At 28.5% G+C, this 23238-nt stretch overlaps 1 long non-coding RNA gene and 1 pseudogene across 1 annotated transcript in view; one reads left to right on the top strand and one right to left on the bottom strand.

Annotated features, from left to right (window-relative positions):
* The window catches only part of LOC132938084 (uncharacterized), a 28761-nt gene extending 24953 nt beyond the window's left edge, over positions 1 to 3808 (top strand). The window contains exon 5 of the long non-coding RNA XR_009663871.1: positions 3568 to 3808. This is a non-coding gene — a long non-coding RNA (uncharacterized LOC132938084). The remainder of the gene's footprint in view (positions 1 to 3567) is intronic.
* A 10127-nt stretch (positions 3809 to 13935) lies between these two features.
* LOC132938851 (uncharacterized) lies at positions 13936 to 15996 on the bottom strand (annotated as a pseudogene).
* Positions 15997 to 23238: the final 7242 nt, after the last annotated feature.

The raw sequence follows: 23238 nt of genomic DNA, 5'->3' as shown, positions 1-23238 counted from the left end.
CTGGTAAAAATTACCCCTGGATATCCATACGTAAGTTCCCACACGAAAAAAAAATTTTTATCAAACACCAAGGCTGGGCAAAGAAAAGTAACTTAACGTAATTTATAGTTAAAATTTTCTTATTTTCAAAATAAAAAATTTCAGACACATAATAATGTTTATATAAATTGCTTATAATTTTAACTTTTAATTCGTTAATGCTCAGCCTTGCCAACAGTGGCGGATTTGATTCGTCTTCTAGGGGGGGGGGGGGGGGGGCAATATCCTTTGGGTCCACAAATGATACTACTTTTCAACCAACAGAGGAAAAACATGTAATAGGTACTAGGTAGGTATGAAGGTAAAAATGTAAAATAAATATTTATATTAAAAAAATTAAATGGTTAATTAACATATTATACAATATAGTATAATTTGTATATTGAATATACAAATTTATATTAGTCTTCTATAATACAAAATCTAAATTTCTTTTTTTCATTGAAGCAAATCGACTAATTATATTTTCCACTGATATATTATACTCTCTGTGAACATTAAGTAGTGCTAGCCCTACTAGTCTATCTTGACCCATTTGTGACCGCAACCATGTTTTAATCTAATGTGCAAAAGCATAGGCAAGTATTAAAATTAATTTTCAAGCTAAGCAATAATAATTATACCTGCGAAGCGTGGAAAAGCTGCGTTCAGCTGTAGCAACACTTACAGGCAGCGTCCCTAATATCAATAGAATGTTGTGAATTGTAGGAAATATTATTGGCGAACAATTATCTAATGATGCCCATACAGTTTTTGGAGGTTCAAATTCTAAAAATAAAATTATTATGAATGTATATACTACGTTGCAATCATGTGTTTAAAGTTATGGTTATATAACATATTACCTTCATTAGTATTTTTGTCTGAACTCAGCCATTTGTGACCAACCGCTTACTGCGATACCAAAACTATTTACACCCTACAGAGGCCGTGATTATAATTCTTAGAACTTCTATACAGATTTCTGAAAAAAAATTATTATTTTTACGTAGTTTGATGTCTAGGCCTCTAGGGAGGGGCCATGGCCCCTATGCCCCCCCCCCCCTAAACGCCGCGCCTGCTTGCCAAACACAAACTTCCTTCCCACTTTATTCAGACTTAGGACTGACATTCCTAAGTCTTAATAACTTAACTTACGTACAGGTGTAATTTTTTCCGTGTGGGAACTTACGTATGGGCGTATTTTTTTTCGTGAGGGAACTTACATATTATGTACTCGCTTACCTGCTATGTTTCGTGTGGGAACTTACCAAACCCCGTCTGAATTGCGTCCCCATTACCTGTGATATCTTAAAAGGCGAAATTATTGGTTATTAATCTAGGGCTGGGATTTCGAAGCACCTTGCATTGTTTACCAAAGCTTACTGTGCAATGTTGTCTTGTCACAAATTTGTTTTATGTACATTTGAATGAGAATAAGAAAGTTTATTTTGCATTTTTTAGTTTTAAGGTCATTTTCTTAATTTTTTAGGGCATTTTAGAGTTTTTGGAGCATTTTTTGAGTTTTTGGAAACCAAGTGTATGAATTTTATTTTAAGATTTTTACACCAACATGGTTTTTAAATAAATATAACAGATTATAAGTAGGTACCCGTAATTCGTATTATATTATCGCCATTATCGGACAAGGTTTGAGTAACCTCTACCCGCATAATAACTTATTATAGATTATAGATTTAATAAAAACGATTACGTTAGAACTTTGATAAATTTCTAGTGAGTTACGTTCTGTAGACAAACACAATTGAAGAGCTTGGTGCAACAACGAGAGAAGTACACTTTTTTCGAAAATGCACTTTTTCGTGGATTATTGTGTAGGAAAAAATTACATTTTACAATTACATCTACATTTTGGTGCAACAACCAGTTAAATCCGATAAATATATATATAATTTTTAATGAAATTGGATTTATCTTGTTTTTGATTTTGGTGCAACAACCAGATAACTTCGGAGTCGCACGGGGGTCGCAATCATAATTGAGACGAGCGTCTCGGGAGCAAAATTGCGCCACCAATCAGAATCGTTCACATTTGTTATCACTATTTGTGAAAATCACGTTTCTTATCATAGATGATAAATAATAATATATATATATATATATATAAAAAAATAGAATATAATAGTTACAGTAAAATTAAAATATGTCATCATTAAATAAATAGGTATTAGGTACATTAAAATATTTGTAATAAATTTACAAAAAGATATTCTGTCTTCAATCTCATTTTAGTACTCAACAAGTCATACTGTTGTTCTGTTTTATGATTTTATAAATAATAAAAAATAAATAAATAATCGTTTTTGGTATAATAATTATTAAATATAACTAAAGGCAAAAAACCACAACATATTAAACATTTTATGTTTTGTATTTTCAATGTAAATAAATATAACATATTAACACATAAATAATACAGAGTGACAGTGATTCATTTTTCATTTAATATTATACTTTACGTTTGTCAATTTGATTTTATATGATTTTATAATTATATACAGTGCCGCAACAATTGGGGGTGCTAGGGGTGCAAAGAACCCCCGGGCCCCCGTTAAATCATAACAATGGACCCCAGGGCCAGTGGCCGAACTATTTGGAACTTTTTATTATTTTAATGTGTTTTACAAAGTGGTATCTTACTATCTTATTATTTTATCAAAAAATATAAACTAATGAATTTGGGCCCCCACATGAGTTTTCTCAGTGGGGCCCAGTATTTCATATGTATATGAAAATTAAAAAAAAAATGAATACATTAGAATCATAATTATTATTATTTAATATTTATTATAATATAAAACAAAGTCCTAACTATAATTATAACAAAATAATAAAAATAATAATTTCGAATGGCCGGGGGCTGAATTATACCTCCAATGTCATATTCTCGAATTTCCTAATTTTTCTATGTTGTGACGGCTGATGATTTATTACATTTAAATTGGGACAAGAAAAAAAATAAATGGTTTTAAGGGCTGCATACTACTTTGCTCCTCAGTCCTCACCTATCTGTGTACAATCAATACAATGTGCAATGTGTTCAATGCTCTTCACCTACCTGTAAGCACTGTATATTATATTAACTACATAATATAACGTATAAATAGCTAAAAACAACAAGCAATATGTATTTAATGACCTATTGGTACATGACCATAGTCGCAACTATTCTTAAAAATTCTGGGGGGCTACAGCACACCTAACAAAACTATTAATTTAAAATAACCTATAAAACGCCTTATATCTAAATAAATAAGGAATATTTTTTGGAGGGGTCTGAATCGTAGTTGGGGGGGTGGGGGCTATAGCCCCCCTCTCCCCTCCCCTGTAGTTTTGCCTCTATACATGGGCCCTATATATTTGGTCGCACACCCACCAATATGTACCAAGTATTGCGGCACTGGTCCCAATTATTAGAAGCTAATAATATAGGTACTTAATATTTATTGTAATATAATATAATATTAAACTCATTATACTCAGTTATTACGATTAAGTAGAAATAATATTTTTCAAATAATATTACAGTGTCTTTGTCGAACAGTCAGCTGTACGAAGTTTCCGCTGTGCCACAAGGCGGGTCGACGCCGGTCGCTGAACATGGGAAGTCCTCAAGTCCGCCCAGCATCGTATTGATGAATCAACCATACATCTTACATCTTACATCTAACATCTTACATCTTACATCGATCATTGCAATCTTATAATTATTCACCTGAATGCATGTAATCCTGAATGTACAGTTAATTTATTACTACCCATCTACAAAGTCAACACTGTATTAATAAAAGTATTTATTGTTAAAATAAAATTGAGTTCTATATTATTTGTAGGTACTTAAAAATCATTTGGGTATAAAGGAAACATATTTTAATCATACAAAATTAGATAAACTAAAAGACAAAAATAATAAGTAAATACGTCGTGTTAAAAATAGTTTTTAATTAATATAGGTAGGACAGGTACCTATTATGTAGGTAGGTACTTATCCAAACCTCGTTTATCAGGAATTAAATAAAAAGGGAGGTCAATTGAAAAAAGGTGGGTAAGTGGATGTCGCTCTGCTGTACAGTAGGTTACAAGTGGGTCACTGTAATGGATGGTGTTAATTTTGAATTCAATGATATAATACCATTGTATAAGAAAAACGATTCTGAGCGAAAACGGTCCGTCAGCCTATGATATTACCAAGTATATTTGATGATATTATAGTGAATAAAGTAATTTATATATAACCTATTTACGTGGAACATTGTTTTGAATTTTTAATCCTTAGCCATAAAAGTTAAACATTTTATACATTTTTAACTACAAAATAATTAATAAATTATAAAATTGATAAATGTTGTCAACATTTGAACTTTAAATGCTTATAAAAAAAAATTGTGTCTATGTATTTTTAATATTTTTCAACTTCTATTAGAACGATATATCAGCAGCCTTATATTAAATTTTCACGCTTTTTTTACCTAACAAATAAAATTTTATTGATATTTATAGAAAAAAAAAACTAAAATAATTGAAAACTGACTATGTCCGTAAACAGCTCAAAAAGAATCAAATTATTTTCAAAATTTTATCATGTATAGAAAATGCTAATATAAACATTCAGTGAAATTTTCAAGTATCTACAGTCATACGTTTTTTAATTACAACAAAATAAGAAAATCGTTACATGAGAAATCGAGTGAATATCATATGTTGTAAAAATATGAATTTCAAACGTTCACAAAAATTTAATTTGACTTTCTTGTAGACATTTTTTTTTTGATATAGGTAGGTAAACTTATGGATGATCTTGTATTACAATTTTGAATCTTAGATTGAAAAAGAAAAATTTTTATGAATTCTCAACTCAAAATAATTTGATAATTTTCGTGATTTTTCCGTATTTTGTCAATATTTGAACTTTAAATGCTTATAAATAAAAACCGTGACTAAGGATTCTTAATTTTTTTCATCTGTCTTTGAAACAATAACCTAGGAACCTTCTATTAAATTTTCAAGCTTTTTTAACCAACAAATAACATTTTATTGATATTTATAGAAAAAAAACTAAAATAAAATGGAAACTGAAAATGTCCGTAAACAGCTCAAAATAAGTCAAAATATTTGGAAAATGTTATGATGTATAGAAAATGCTAATATAAGCATTCAGCTCATTTGTTTTAGAGTTGCACCAAAAACCAAAATCGATTTTCTCGAAAACGGACTTTGCGTAAAAAATTCCCGTTTTTCCTTTGTTTTTCACGTCGCTTTTGAAAACTACTGGGAAAATTTTACTTTTGACCCCCCCCCCCCCCCCCATAGTACCAACTAGATTCACTTTCCTATCTGAAAAGTTACTGTTAGAGAAAATTCAAGCACTTTTACTGTCCTAAAAGGTGATGACAGACACAAAAAAAAAATAAAAAAAACACACATCATTGTAAAATCAATACATTCATCGCTTACCTCAGAATCTAAAAAAAAAAATTGGAAGTGACTCTGCTGAACAGTAGGTTACAAGTGGGTGACTGTTATAGATAGTGTTAAATTTGAATTCAATGATATAATATCATAGTATACGAAAAAACGATTTTAAGTGGAGACGATTTGTCAGCCTAGGATATTGTATACTATATTTATATTGATATTATTAAATATCATTAATACCGTAGCCGTTTAAGTTGAATTATTATTATTTGTTTATTATCGTATTTGTATATGATAATATATTTTAGACGTTTCAATTACCCACGAATAATATTTTTAAAATAGGCATATGTATATATTACAAGTAACAACGAATTAAGAACGATATTGCAAAAAATAATTGCCGGAAATCATTAGTTTTTAACTGAAAACGTCAGGGAAGTCTGAACTTGGCGGTCAGTCTTATTTTTAAGTTGTATGTATTATAACTAATTGAAATTTTTGGTATTTTCATATGTACCCGGTGTACCACACTGCGCTTGCTCGAACAATTAAAATCAAAAACATCCCTCGACTTGTTATGCAAAACCACCATGGGTGGGTGTCAGAATTATTTTTGCATCATCAATTTTAAAACGTTGATTTACCTAGATTAAAAAAAAAAATTAATTTGTAATACTTAAGCTCGGTAAACTTTAAGCGTTGTACGTGTGCGTAAAACACCGAAAATCGTGAACTTCGTAAGGCTATACCATAAAAACCAATGATTTGCAGGTAGTCGAGTTTTGGACAAGTACCTACATAGGTAACTTATAATAATTCATATTGTAAATTAATTAGGTACCAAAAAAATATAACTTCTCAAACACTTTGTCTATTGGCACTGAATGTATTAGAATGTCTATAAACTTGCGGACCAGTTTGTATAGGTAGTTAAATTTGGCATGCGAATTATAATTGAAATAGAAAACCAGAATAGGTGCACTGCAGATCACAAAGATTTCTGTAAAAGAACATACGATTTATAAATATACCGTATAGGTATACTGAGTACTTATATAATAATATATAAGTTCTTTGGATTTATCATAATAAATAATATATTTTATAATATCTATGGCAGTCGTCAATTGTCGAAATTCGTTGGCGACGGTTAACAATTCTAATAGTTTCAGAAATACTATTGTATTATAAATATAATATATTGTATATTTTGATTTCAGTGAACAAAAAAATAATAGGCTACAAATATAAACGGACAGTTCGTTAAACCGGATAAGTTGTAACACAAACTCGCAAATTTCGTTTGATCAGGTTATTTTCATAAAATATTTCGATACTTTCAAGTTTCAGTTCATCGGAGTGAGGTGATTAGATGAAGATGGATGAAGATAGCTGTTTCTTCGGCGATGGCGGCACTCTAGCTACGTTTCACCGGAAGAGTAGATGTTTACGAGTAAGTTTGTTTTCATATTATTACCTACTATTTTACATTAATTACTTTTTAGACTTAAATTAAATATTTATTGCCACGGACAATCTGTTAACTAGGTGACGTAGAAGCATTTATAAGTTTAATCCCAATAGCGCAATGTATAAAATACGCGAGACCGTCTTCGTTTCACCACGCCAAGTTTAATACGCACCTTTTTGCATGTTATACTATACACCGGGTATCACCTTAGGTTTGCGCGAAGTATTTAAAACAATATAATGTTATTAATCTTTATATTTTATATTTTTATATACATAAATACATTATACACCTCATATATTTTATTAGCATACTTACACCTTTTTTAGTGTAGTTTATACCCTAGATGGCTATAGATATAGGTATTAAATGTCTTGCAATTATATATTTTACTATAATTATTAATTTCATTATAATATAATATAACAATACACTCTAAATTAAATTAGTTGTTATCAAGACAGACAGTCTTAAAACAAACTCTTTTCTGGACGTTTTCAAAACGTATTATGCTTAAAAAAAATTGCACAGTTGTCGTAGCAGTCAGTTGCTAGATCAACCCGTGTGACATCAAATAGGAATTATTCTTGTTTTTTTAAATAGTTTTTTTCGAAAAATATATGTAACATGTATAGCTCATACAATTATGAATTTATAGTTAATAGAAATGCGGATGTTTATACTTCATAGATATTTTTTTAGTTAATAATCGTGTAAATAATTTGATTAAACAATACGGTACTTACCTACTCATCAGTAGTATCAATTTTATTATATTACGTGTAAAATCACCAACACGAGGTGCAGACTGCGTTTAAAAAATTAAAAACATAAAATAAAATATAAAATAATGTTGTAGTAGAAGCTGGAAACTGTAGTTTATTTTAATTTATAATCCAATTAATATAACCGAGAATGTAACTATTAAATTCATCATTGAATGATTATTCAGAGATCACTTTGGGATAAATGTAAATGTAAATTAAAAATAATTAAAAAACATTTTGTGAAAGGAACAAGATTACTGCTACTGCTAATATTTAAGTCTTAATTATTAACAAATAAATACAAATAATAGATTTTTTAATAGCTTTTTACTATTAACATTCAGTGTAAATATAGTTTCTGATCGACTTACCAATATGTAATAAACCTATATGTAATAAAATAATTATTCATATCAAATAATCCTAACAATTTAATGCAAGGATTCTCATAAATTGATCTTACAGCAGTCTTAAAACACCAAAAATACATTTGTACATTATTTACACAATTTTAGTTCCCTATTATGGTGTAGGTGTTAATACAAACAATAAATTGCTATTCGAAAACACAATTTTGTATACCTATTATTATTTACTAAATACCTACAATTAAATTAAGCTAAAAATAAACATATGATTACATACTGAGTGCCTATAATATAATATTATATATGAAAATTGAATCTTTATTACGAATACTTATCGTTTACACAGACCACAAGAAAAAATAATTAAAAATATTTAAAAAAAAAAACACACATCATTGTAAAAATATAGTTGGTATTAAAGTATTTGATGAATTTACTGTATACGTTTATGGCTTTATGTTAACTCTAAAATCCAGTAATCACATTTTTATTTAATAATTCATAAAATACAATATGCTCTTATAAAAATATTCTTGTGCTTCTGATATCTATTCACCACCTCAATCAATAATTAAATTTATAAACGAAAATAATAATTTAAATAATACCTATATCATATTATTATAATTCAAATCCAAAATTATAAACTATTTTGGTTTATTGTCTTATCAAATTTCAATGAACAAATTGGTCCTTAACACAGAACTCTTTGATATAAAAAGTTACATTATAATTATATCCGTGGATTCATCATATTGACGTACCTAGTATAATATCTATCATTTATTTATTTAATCTATGGCAAATCTCAAATTCGTTGCAGAAGACACAGTCGATTAAAAATTCTAAAATTTCAATAAGCAAAGAAGATATGAGCAAAAAACTTACTGCGTTTCGTATAATTTTATTTTTCATAAATCACAATATTCTAAGTTCTGGCTGTATTCTGGAGCGTTTCCTCATGGGCGTCGCAGTTCACACACGTCACGGATTCCGCCGAAGGAGTCGATAATTAAAGTAAGTTTGTTTTTATATTCTTTTGGGGCTTAAATTTACATTTACGACTTAAAACAAATATCTAATGTCACGAAAAATGTGCTATCCAAGTGTTGTAGGCGCATATTTTAGTTCCGGACTAGAAATGTATAAAATACGCGAGATATAAACGCCGTCGTCGTTTTTCCAGTCCCTGTTTGTAGAATAATTATAATTAATAGGTGCATACCTATACAGGGTACTTAAAATAAATATATAAATATTTTGGTTTAATTTATAGAAATATATGTTATGACTTAACTGATAATAGTCATAAGATACAATTTTAATTAATAACTGGTAATTTTTTTTTCCAAATACAACGTTATAAGTTATAGGTAACTATTAATTTAGTGTCACATACTTAACTTCTATTGTTCACCTAATATCTATATTCTATATCATAGAGATTAGGGATGTATAACCATTGTAACGTCTCCTCTTCACCTGGGCTCTTACCCGTTCCGGTGTCGTTCTGTTTTTATTAACGAGGTCTCGGAGACTCGACCTCGGTGTGTGATATTATTACTAGGGATCAGGGTTACCTTATGTGAAGCAAGTACTCAACGTAATGTATATATATATATATATCTGTTATTGATGTATTATTATTATTTAGTACAAGTTACAATATTGAAATATACTTATAAATTATACTCCGGGCTACCGATCGGGCCATGGTGTGTCGTGGGTGCCGATGTCCAAATGTGGGTTGAGCTGGTCGTCCGCAGGTCCTCTTCAGGTCGTTGTCAGCCCTCGAGTTCCACTATCGACCACCTCACTGTCGACTCTTCATTCTTGACAATCCAACTATCAACCGCCGAGCCTATTCTATCGACTACCTCACTGTCGACTCTATCATAACTCACTCCCGCCAGGCGTCCAGGTCGGTTATTTACACGATGTGAGCTAAACATCGCGTCAGCATAATATATATTTCATATATATATATTCACATTTGTCATTACTAACACTCAGCATATTAGCCGTGCTCAACGTAGGGAGTAATGTACGATGTCGATGATCGTTACACCATGTACCACATAATAGTATATTCACAGAATGGTCAACTGCCTATCCTGACGTGTGCGCACTTATGAATAATAAGTATACTCGTATAGGTATATAAATAGTGTAATACTACATACACGAATGTGTTACCTATTATGTCCCTAAAAGTTCAACAGTTATTATTATATTTATTTATATTTTTAAACATAGGTAGGTACATTACAAGACTCTAATTAAAATCACATTTTTTTTTTATTTTTTTGAACACAATGTTTTAAAAATTATTAATTAATATATAATTTATTGGTATAGTACTAGATAAATTAATGAAATAAAACAAACACAACTCTATAATTATTAGTAATAATAATATATCCACGTATAAATTATTAAAATACAAAACGAACAAACGAAAAACGATTCTGAGCAAAGATATCGTTGACTAATAAATAATGAGATTAAAGTAATTTTTTTTTTCGGTAGAAAATCGGTATAAATATGAATTATAAATATTTTTTTTATTTTCATACCATGACGCGTGTGTGAAAAATTGTTTATATTAAGTGTTCAAGATGTTAGATTTCGGTTCGGCTGATTGTCCACCCCCTCACTCTTCCGCATCAATGCATCAGAAATTATTATTTATAATATTTAAATATAAACTGCATTTTCTGAATTTTCTAGAACATTGCTTTCGAAACAAACAATTCGTTTCATATAATATTATCAACGAATTGAAAAATGAAATTAGAACATTTATATGGGATAAAGTCAATTTTATAAAAACTTATTAGAGAAAAATTAAATACAATTAAATAAAGGTAATTTTTTTTCTTATATTTCTATTTTTTACGTACCCATTATGTTCGATACTATAACTTCAGTCTTCAGTTATAGAAAACCAACACTTGCCAATATGGAATTACTGTCGAATTTTTTTATTTTAAAATATTAAATAGCATCTGATCGACTGATGTGCTATAATGAAACTCAAAATATAACGAATACACTACCTATACATTTATCTAAATTCTATTTTATATTCGTTTAAATTGGACTTTTATTAAGCTTTGTAATATAAGTGCATTAAATCGTATTTTTAATGCATTTAAATCCACGTCCTATTTATAATTTAACGTTATTTTGTATATACCAATCGATTAGTGTACTAATGTATTAAAAATATATAATATTATTGATGGGTTAATAACTATTATGTAGGTAGGTACAGTTTTGTACGTTCAATGTATCGTTCTTAATTCATAAAGTAGCTAAATGAGTCAAATGATTTTGTCAAGGGGGGGGGGGAGGATATGGCTGATTTTTGACATGCACTATTTCAAGGGCTCTTAACCTAAGGGGCGCACCACTCTAAGGTGGAGTGACACAATTTTGTAAGGAGGGGAGGGACGTGAAAATGTTTAAAAAAAAACACGAATTTATTTAGTTATTTTGTTATTTAGGTGATACACATTAATTAATAGGTATTTCTTAAATTTTTTTTTATTATTTTATTTGAAACATTATTTTTAAATATTGGGATCAATAAAACTATTTTTATATAATTTACTATTTTATATCAATTAGAATTTGTTTATAAACCAAGTAAAAAAACCGTTATCTATATTATAAATTTGAATTCAATTTACCGCATTTGCGTCTAGTAGAAACAAATAAATGTTTTTTTGAAGATAATGTAAAATATCCATCATCCATCGGTTAGGACCATATATATATTTTCTATGATTAGGACGGTGAGGTTATAATTATAAATAATCTATGGCAAATGACAATCGTCTGAGACGAACAGCGATTCCAATACGTACTCACATATTATTTCGTTCCATTCTGGTTATTAAGCTAGGTGCCTATTTTTATAAATGTCATTAATCTCAATACATCCAGACTGAACTTTTGGATCGGAGATATGCATTTTCCTTGGCGGAGATGCACAGCTCTGACACTAGACAATATTATACACTCGAAGGGAACGCGTTTCGCCGGAATAATAAATAATTACGTAAGTTTTGTTCTTCTACTCTGTTGACGCGGTAGACTTAATGTAAATATTTATTGTCAGACAAACTTATATACTCGCTAGGCGTAGAGTAGTTTTTAAAATCCAGTTGTTATAGGTGTACAAAAATTAAGATATTATGAAAAATACCTTAAATTATAATACTTTGCCTACAACTGTTAATTTATTGTTATAGTAGAATAATTTTTAAAATTTGAAATCAATGATTAGGGCATTAGGCAATGGTTTTATAAGTAGGAAGGTAGGTTTTTATACCTATACCCAATAAAATAAGAAAATACATAATGATTAATGTTATTTAATATGATTTGTAAGTACATAGCAGATTATACCTACCACTTGGTGACGATTATTTTTGTCTTATACGTTCTTCGTAATTCCGTTCCGTCACGATAGTTTTAGTTTTCGTTAAATGTGAAACATACATTTTCTATGCATACGGGATACAGGCATTAAATATTTGGGGTTTAAGAGAACACCTCAAACGTACGTTTTATTTTGGGGGTTTTACGGGATATACCTATAGGAAATGTTCTTCAAATTTTCACATTTCACTATTTGATATTGTGATATTATTTGTACCTAGGTTAAGTTTCTGTTTTAGAATCGATCGATATGTTACCTAGGTATATCACATTCTTTAATTTAAATTCTGGTAGTCGAGTATTGGACAAGTACCTACGTGACTTATAATTCGTATCGTAATTTAATGACTAAAGAAATATAATTTCCCCAACAGTGTCTAGGGCCACCGGCAGCAGAATGCATTATAGAATGTCTATAAACTTGTGGTCTAGTATATGGTTAAAATTGGCATGCGACCAACAACTGGGGGCTTGTTCTGGAAAATTTAAATGATCTAATAAGGTTCATCTCATTATTTGAATTAAATTAATTTTTAAGCGATTGTTGTGTTATATTTTCTGTGAACACGAAAATATTTTAAATTTGTGTTTTAATTATGTGATTTAATGATAATGAAGCAATATTGTGACAACGACTCGTGGCAGAAAATTCCATATTGTGGAATTATGTTTTTTAAGATATTTTAACAATATGTGGTACCACAGATTTCTAAGATATAGACATGTAGTTAAGTAATATATTTCAGAAACATGTAAATAAACATATTTTTACAATAATAATTGATTATTGTTAACATATTTTTTCTAAATGTACTCAAATATTTAATGAGACAATTCATTATTTGATGCTTGTAGCTATATAATTGAGTACCCATACTACAGTTACTACTATATATTAAACTATATTCCATTTTATGTATATGCCTTAATCTTACAAACCATGGTACACTAATTAATGTATTAATACATCAGTTTATTCACCTCATAATGGAACTCAGTTCACCTTAATTTAATTTTAATTTTTAGTTATTAATAAAATCCAAATACCTATTGTTCACATTATAATTAATTATTAAGTATTTGGATACAATCCAATTTAAGTTCAGGTTTTAAGATTATTTTTTTTACTGATCAACAACCATTTTAATTTCTATATCCACAATCAATTTGTATACAGTAAAACATGGTAAGACAGAACTTCTGTAAGATTGGAATACGATAAAAAGAATAATTTCTATAGTCGCGATTCAAATAAATGTGAGCCCTCTATCAAGTCAGAAACTCCGTTAAAGATGGAAAAATTGGACGGGCCTAAGCGATTCTGTCTTAGCGAGGTTTTACTGTACTACTAATTATTACTCAATAATTTAAAATCCAAATCAATCATATTTCAAAGTGTAACTATAAAATGCCATACAAATCTTCTTATTTATTTAAAAATTTTTATTTTTTCATGTTAAAACATTAGACTTTAATGTTATTTACAATTTTTCTTTAGTTTTTTAGTAATACGATTAGTGGCTTGAGCCATCCACTTGCTTATTGTAAGTGCTATTTCCATATCAGGAACTTTTTCAAACTTTGAACAGCTTCAAACAGCTTTTAATAACATAAATAGTTAAACATAGATATAAATAAATAGTACAATCAGAAAGTAAAAAATTATCAACTCTCACCAAATATTATTTTACACGAGTGCAAAAAAGAAAATTTGTTTTTGCCTTTAAATCCAATATAGGAGTAATTGCGTAACCAATCATCGACAAATAGTTTTTGCATCATGCGTCTTATGGTTTCAGGAATAATTTTTCCAACTGAAAGAGATAATTCTGAAACCTAAAAGATAAGCAAATAACATACAATTTTGAAATTAAGTAATAGGTTAAATTGATATCTAAATGTTAATACTTACAACTTTATCTCTATAAGCAGAAGATTCGAGTAACATTTCAAAATTGTTTATAGTTTCTTCGTTAGATATAGGAAGGTTTTCATTATTTAATACAGATACAGCAGTTAAATTAAAGTTTTTTGTCACACCCAGTTCTGAGCAGATATTGTTAACATTTTCGAGCATTTTCTTAACTGATTCTGATACATATACCAAATGTTTAATATCATATTTTAAATTGGTAAATGATGTTCTAACATAATCATTGAGTCCTTGAAAAAATTAAAATTAAGTACCTACATGAATAAATGCAGTCAACTATATAACACATTGAATTATAATTAAATCATTACAATATTAAAATTCAAGTTAATAACATTATTTATTATAGTTTTAAAAAAAAAAAATACGGTATTACAGCATTATAACATAATAGATAAATAACTCACTATTAAAATCATCCACCTTTACTAAATCTGCAGGTTCAATAAGACTTTGCTTAAAACTTTCAGTATCCAACCATACAATTTTACTGTTATTACCTTCAGAGAAAAATTAACTTAAAGTTAATGGCTAAGTTTTTAATTAACATTATAGAATATAATATAAATTCATACATTTTGTCTTACACAATGGGAATAGTAGTAATAGCAATAATATTATTATAAGCAATGTCCAATAATTCAATTTCAAAATCTATGTATAATTTTTTTTTTAAGAAGAGAACATAAAAAACTATAGTAGATAGTTTTAAAACAAATGTATGTATTATTATTATTAAGTTGTATTTTTTTAATTATTAAATATATTTAAATTTAAAAATCATAGAAATTCTACTTAAATAATAATTACAAGTATGGTAAATAGTATCATAATACCAGCATTTTTTCTCCAGCACATCATCATCATCACTTTGAGCAAATAGTTTGCGTTTAACTTGAACTTTTGAATCTTTTGAGTATCTTTTTTTTTAATGGAATTTAATGAATCATCTGCAATAGTGACTGCTGATCCATCTAGTACTTTCCACTTTCCAACAGGACTATTGATTACTTCTAAACAATCTAAAAAATAGATAAAAAAATAACAATAGGAAAATATGATACAATAGTTTTATAAAACTTGGTGATTGATTTACACAACACCAACCATATTTCTTAAATAAGGCTTAAATAATGATGTATTATGTATTATTATTCAACTTTATACTTAATAAATATCAAATACATAGTCAAGGTTTGAATAACTCAAAATAATTTATTATTTTGTAATAATTAAGAACTGTATTAGTGAAAATATGAGAGTACAGGCACGTGAAGATCAAAATAATATATTATTAGATTATAACTTTAAACAGCAATTTAAATTTATTAACTTTTACTACCTAAGCCATATTTGTGGCATTATAATTATCTTTTTGAAAATGGTGCATTTAAGAAAATTAATATTATATAAAAAAGTAAATATCAGTCATAGGTAGTATTTACCAATATCGTCATTTTCCAAATGTTTGTAATTTAGTGGAGAGGCACATAATTGTTTTCCACACATCAGTTCATTACAACTTACACAATCTATATAGTATAAATTCATTTTAATTTTAGGTAAATATATTACTTAAGTAAGATTAACACTTGTAAATATAACCTTTTTTTTTTAAATGACTGTCATTGGGATTTAACGGAAGCACTTACAACATATCTTGATCACTATCATAAATATCTGTATTTTCACTGGAATCTATATTATGAGCCTTAGCATAAATCATAATTATAATATTTTTAGAAGAACTATAACTTTATTCAGTATAAATACTATATTTATTTAATGAATACTTAACTATCATAATTATTTGTGTACTTATTAGAAATAATTAAAAATTAAATTTATAACATTAATTAACAATGTTGACACCATAAGAAATTAATTTACTTAGAACCATAGGTAGGTACCTAAAGTTATTTGATTGATGAAATAAATGTACTGTTATTTAATTTATCAATGAAATATCATTTTTATTTACATACCTACCTATATCTAAATATAAATTCATATTTTATTACTTACTTACACTTTAATAGAAAAATTATTATTTTTTTTTGTATGTACTGAGGGTTCTGCAATATTTGTGCCATTTTAATAGGTATTGAATTTATAAATTAGGTGTACAAAGTATTAGGTTTATAATACATAGTAACATTTTAATAAACTAATAAAATATAATGATGTGGTATCTAATAAAATAGCAAAATAGGGTACTTACCGATGTGATGTATGTTGTGTACTATATTAAATTGTTATAGGTAAATACTTTTTACCGTCGCTGTAGTAAATAATAGGTATAACACTAAAATTGAAAACTAAGGGAAACTGCAAAATAGTAAGTATCAATAGTGAATAGTTGAACGCTGTATGAGAAAAATAATAAACATGACGTGTTCACTGCTCACTGTTACTGTGTGTCTGTTGGTGCAGGGGGCCATTCATAACGTTTTATGTTGCGGGCCGCGGGGTTGACGGTCGGCGATCGCCGTCTACGACGGCGGTGCGTCGTCGGCTTATCTTGGGTAATTCCGAAATTCGAACATTTTTAGTGTAATAATAATAATTGAATGATATCGCGGCTGTGTAGTGTGTAAACCTACTTCACTCTCCTGTCCGATATGGCGATATCCTATCTATTTTTTAATAGTAATCGCCACCGCCAGTCCGGTACTCGGCAGACGGCAGGCACAATATTATACGTTGTCAAATTACGTATATTATAATAAATCATAATAATAATAAATATTATATTGTATCAATAATATAGGTATCGGAGGTAGCGATCGCCGATTGGGGAGTCTCCGTTAGTCCGTTTACAAATGTTAAATTCCAAATAATGGTTAAAATAATAATTATATTACATACTATTAAATTATTGCCATGACGCCATCAATAAATAATTAATAGATTAAAATTACGTAGGTAGGTACATTAAAAATCGAAATGGGTACATATTCACATTAGTATACCTAACGACGTTTTTTTACTTTTGTTCATGTAAGAATATAACTAATTTATTGGTTCAAAATATATTAATATGATATCAATAATAACATTAACACGTTTTTACCAAGTCTCGTGAAGTTAATACCTATGCAACGTAATATAAAAATTATTAATATATCTGTGGGGTCTATACCTATAGTATATTCAATATTGTATATATATCAATTAATTTCGACTCAAATACGTACGTCCCTATAGTTAGGTAATTTACGAGTACCTATAGGTAAATATACAATTTTAAACTAGGTATGTTTTATTATTTTGTTTTTATTATAAATGTATAATTTTATAATTATATGTTAGTTTTTACTTTTTTAAAGAAACTTAATTTTTAGTATCTGGGTTATAATTAAATAATTAGTTTTCTTATTTTATTACCTACTATTATAGGTTATTTTACGAAATCGGCACTACTATTAATTTATCGTATGTGCTTTCCACTCATAATAAAATAAAACACTGCAAAAACATATTAAATCTGTCTGTTTTTTAGTCACTCGAACATGACGAGAAACGATAATATTAAAACAATATTATTTGGTAATTTACAAGTTTGAAACTATATTAATATCAATTTTAATAATCTAAAGGAATTATTATAATTACTATTAATACTTATTACCTACACATTTACACAGGGAATAAAACAAGTAATACTATAATATTTTAATGTATCAGCTGTCAACATGTATACAATTAATTATTTTAGGCGTTGATAGGTAGATCGTAGGTACCGACTAAAAAATAATACTAATTAAAATATAAATGCGTAGGTAGAAGCCGTCATAAATTAATATTATTGTCATGAGATCTACCAGAACATATTTTATCAACAATATACAGAAATACGTTGTATCAATATTTTTCCTTAATGTTTCTTAATATATGTTGATGTCCATTAAATAACCTCATTGTTAAAATATCTACTAGAACATATTATGCTCTCAACAAATAAAAATAAACATTGTTAACGTATATTTTAATTATGTTTCCTACAATATTTTGTTGTCCATTAAATAAAAACATTGTTACAATATCTACCAGAACATATGATCTCAATCAATGAAAAAAAATATTGTCAACGTATATTTTAATGATGTTTTTTACAATATTTTCTTCTATACATAAAACACATACTGCTACAATATATTCTAGATATTAATTTATATATATATTGTTGCTCATAATATAAACATATTGTCAAAATATTTTTAAACAAAATATTTTCAAGAACACAAGGAAAACATATGTCTACAATATAAATATTTTCAAATTGCTGTGTGTATATAATACTTTGCCTACAACTGTTACTTTATTGTTATAGTAGAATAATTTTAAAAATTTTAAATCAATGATTAGGTAATGCTTTTATAAGTAGGAAGGTAGGTTTTTATACCTACCTAACAAAATAAGAAAATACATAATGATTAATGTTATTTAATATGATTTGTAAGTACATAGCAGATTATACCTATCACTTGGTGACAATTATTTTTGTTTTATACGTTCTTCGTAATTCAGTTCCGTCACGATAGTTTTAGTTTTCGTTAAATGTGAACGTACGTTTTATTTTGGGGGTTTTACGGGATATACCTATAGGAAATGTTCTTCAAATTTTCACATTTCACTATTTGATATTGTGATATTATTAATTGTACCTAGGTTAAGTTTCTGTTTTAGAATCGATCGATATGTTACCTAGGTATACATCACATTCTTTAATTTAAATTCTGGTAGTCGAGTATTGGACAAGTACCTACGTAACTTATAATTCGTATCGTAATTTAATTACTAAAGAAATATTATAATTTCCCCAACAGTGTCTAGGGCCACCGGCAGCAGAATGCATTATAGAATGTCTTGTGGTCTAGTATATAGTTAAAATTGGCATGCGACCAACAACTGGGGGCTTGTTCTGGAAAATTTAAATGATCTAATATAGTTAATCTCATTATTTGAATTAAATTAATTTTTAAGCGATTGTTGTGTTAATCAATTTTTTATTTATTTCATTCAACACACTCGTCTCAGTTTTCTAGTACCTCTAGATTTCTCACAAAATTCATATTGATCATCTCACAGCTTTCATATTCAAAACCAAAAAAATATGTATTTTTATCTTATTTCAATCTTTTTCATCGAACACCATTATATATTACAGATCATAAAGATACTAGTATTGTATACTAGATAAGTTTCAATTAGAGAGAGATGGAGATGGAGCGAGATGTAGACGGATGAAGATAGCTGTTTCTTCGACGACAGCGTGTGCTGCAGTACAGCTAGGTTTCACTGGAAGAGTCGATGTTTATGCGTAAGTTTGTTTTTATATTATTTTGGTCTTACATTTCCTTTTTAGACTTGAATTAAATATTTATTGTCGCGGAAAATCTGTTAACTAAGTAACGTAGAAGCATACACGTTTATTACTGCCTACCAAAGACGCAATGTATAATAATAATAAATTATACGCCAGTCCGAACAATCCAAACGCTGTCTTACTCGTAGTCGAGTTCTAGTTGATAACTGACTAGTGAATAAATGTAATTTTTGTTAGGTATAAAAGTAAAACTAATAAATCCTTGAATACAACATTTAAAAATACAAACTCTGTGTAATAAAAATTAATATTAGGTATTTATTGGTAGGTTTATATAATATCTGTAGACTGTAACGCATAGATCATTAGAATATTGTAGAACATTTTACTGCATAAGATGCGTGTTATTTCAGAAATGGTATTCGTCAGTGAACATTTTCAAACTGGGAATAATATATCATAAGCAGATTGAAATGTGTGAACGTTTCAGTGTTTCGAAGACTAAGTTTCGTAGCAGATTTTGATTCCGTCACGGGGTATGTATTTTCTTATTTCTCAGTAGGTTTTTTTTTATTATAGTTAATTGATCAGGGGATGTATTGCCTGAAAATTTTCAATATTTGTATTATAACTATACTGGTATAACACTATTCGGGCTATCAATAAAGTCGTGTTCAAAATTAGAAAATTGGTGAGGTATGATATTTTTTAAGCAATTCGATCGAGTAGGGAATTCGCTCAATGATATTTAAATATTTTCACTGGTAATCAAGTACGATGACTTGTAGGTAACTAGAGACTGAGTGAATAGGAATTAGGAAGTGTGTGATATGGCGAAGATAAGGAAATGGGTCAACAGGATTTCAGAATGTTTGGTGTATGAAAGGGAAAGATGAAAAAGAAATGTAAGGTTAGGGTAGGTAAGTGGAGTGAGAGTAGCAGTTATGAGAATAATAAGTAAGGTGTTAAGGTACAAAAGAGGATAGAAAAAGAAATTAATTAATTAAGGGTAGTGTAGGGTAGTGTACATATTGTAGTGAAAACAAGAGAGAATATGTTTAGGTGGTTCGGTCACTGTATGATAAGAGATAGTGAGAGTGGCTATAGAAGTTAATTTAGGGGAGAAATAATGGACGAGAAGACTGAAGAAGAGATGGATAGACAGAATACCATTCATATGAAGGTGTGGAATGAGAGTGGCTGAACCTGTATATAGCTGTGAGAGACGGGGGAAGAAAAAGTGTAAAGGTAGAATAGTTATGTTAACAATGCCGAATGCGTAGGAAAAGATCTTGAATTGCAAAAGCCCTATTGACTCTTTGGCTTAAACTAACCATAGGTTTAACTAACTAACCTTCTTATGACTCATTAGGACACTTTGAATAAAAAGATCCTGAGTTGCAAGTTGCCGAACTTAAGTGTTTGATTATCAAGTTGATCTTTTGATTGTTGACACCTTATTCCATGATATGGATGAAGCTCATAGATAATAAAGATATGGATAGTCCACGCCTATGTTAAATACATTTGAGGCCGCGTTCTCGGAGGGGAACGCAATTGAGGCTCTTTTATATTGATAGTCGATAGTCGATACTCGATATAAGTATACTTTATTTGGCCTCAATTTATTGTTCCCCTCGAAGACCGCTGATAAGACCATTATGTCCCATCCATATCTATGATGGAGCCATACCCAGCTCACTCGTGTAAACTTGTTGCCGGTTGGGATGTCAGCGCACTATTTGTTTTCCATCTTTGACCCACCCGTAGCATACCAAATGTACAATTAAGAAAACACTAAAATGATTGGGTCAGAGAGAGAAATAAATAGTGCGCTAAAAATCTAACATCCTCTTAGTGTTATCAAGTTGAAGAAGCAGTTGATTGTTGACAATTTGACATTTAACATTAACTGTGGTAGGTATTATGATTGGAAACCCAGGACCGGATTTAGGAATGTGGGGGCCCTGGGCCCACCTTAGAAGTATATATTATTTGTCGATAACATATATTTAATATTTTAATATACTATTATAACTTTATAAGTGAATTTAATTTAATCATAGGTATATTAACATTTACCGAAAAACAATATTTAATTAGAAATAAAATTATGGTTTAAAAATATTTATATTATAATGCTAAAATAATAATAACAAAAAAAATGTAATACAATAAAAGTTGGTAGTAAATTATGTTCATTAAATATTTATATCGTATATATACCTACATATTACATAGTCTATAATAATAATATTAATATAATACTAAATAGTATATAATTAATAATAATTTTTATTATATTGCAACTTGCGAGATTTCGTCGCTGCAAATTTTTCAACTACTTGAGAAAAATCCAATGCTCTAAGTATGTTACTTTCTTTACTTAATAGTGCAAGGGTTGATAGTCGACTTTGTGTCATCGAAGTTCGTAGTCGGTTTTTTATCAACTTCATTTTTGAAAACGATCGTTCCCCACTGCAGTTGGACACCATCAAAACCAAATATATACGCAGCACTACTTCTATATTAGGAAATGTACATTGTAAATTATTTTCCACAATAATCCTGTATAAAAATATTTCCCATTGCTCATTATCTTTACGCGTTTCTACATATATTTTGACAAATGAACTGAACTGTATGAATTCATTACCAAGTGAAGATTCTAAATCATTGGAGTAAATGCTAACAAGATAATTTGCAGCAGATTGTAGCTCAGAAGTTTCTAATTTTTCAAATGTATTTAAAAAACCAAAACGTTGACAAATTGTTTCGTAAGCAGCTATTCTTTCGGTTAATGATACTGTCAATTGATCAATTACTGATATGAAGCTTTCTGATCTGAATTTTTATCTTGGTGATAACTGAGTTGAGGCTGTTTGATTATTATTTAATGAACTGAGTCTAACATTTTTTTTCCGATTTTGAATTGGCGCATAATCTTTTAATCCTGACATGTCTTTTGCCTATTCTTCGTATTCTTCATATTTATTTCGTATTTCTCGAACAAATGATAAAAGAGAATTAAGAGCATTTACAGCAGTTTGAAGAACTTTGTATATAATTTAAACTACAATCAATTTGATTTTAAGGGGGCTGGATCGTCATTCATTTTTAGTCGAAAACATAACTCACGATTTCAATAACTACGCCCAATATAATGATCTGATATTAATTTAGAAAACAGATTTGAATTTATCACTAAATTATCTATGCTTTTACAATTTTATTTTTCTGATTATTATTTTTTTTTGCTTAGAAATTTACTAACAAAAAGAGTAAGAATAAATCATATTCATATAATTTCAAATTTAAATACATTGATATAGAATATGAATATATAATATGGCCATATAAACTGAAATATAAAATGCCTAGTTTTTACTCCTTAGAATGGATTACGCTCCAGCCCCCTTAATAATATTACATACTTTTACTTTTTAGATTATATTATAATTTAT

Source organism: Metopolophium dirhodum, chromosome 2 (assembly GCF_019925205.1).
Source record: "Metopolophium dirhodum isolate CAU chromosome 2, ASM1992520v1, whole genome shotgun sequence".
In the NCBI taxonomy this organism is placed as follows: domain Eukaryota; kingdom Metazoa; phylum Arthropoda; class Insecta; order Hemiptera; family Aphididae; genus Metopolophium; species Metopolophium dirhodum.
This window is presented reverse-complemented; position numbering and strand designations above follow the sequence as displayed.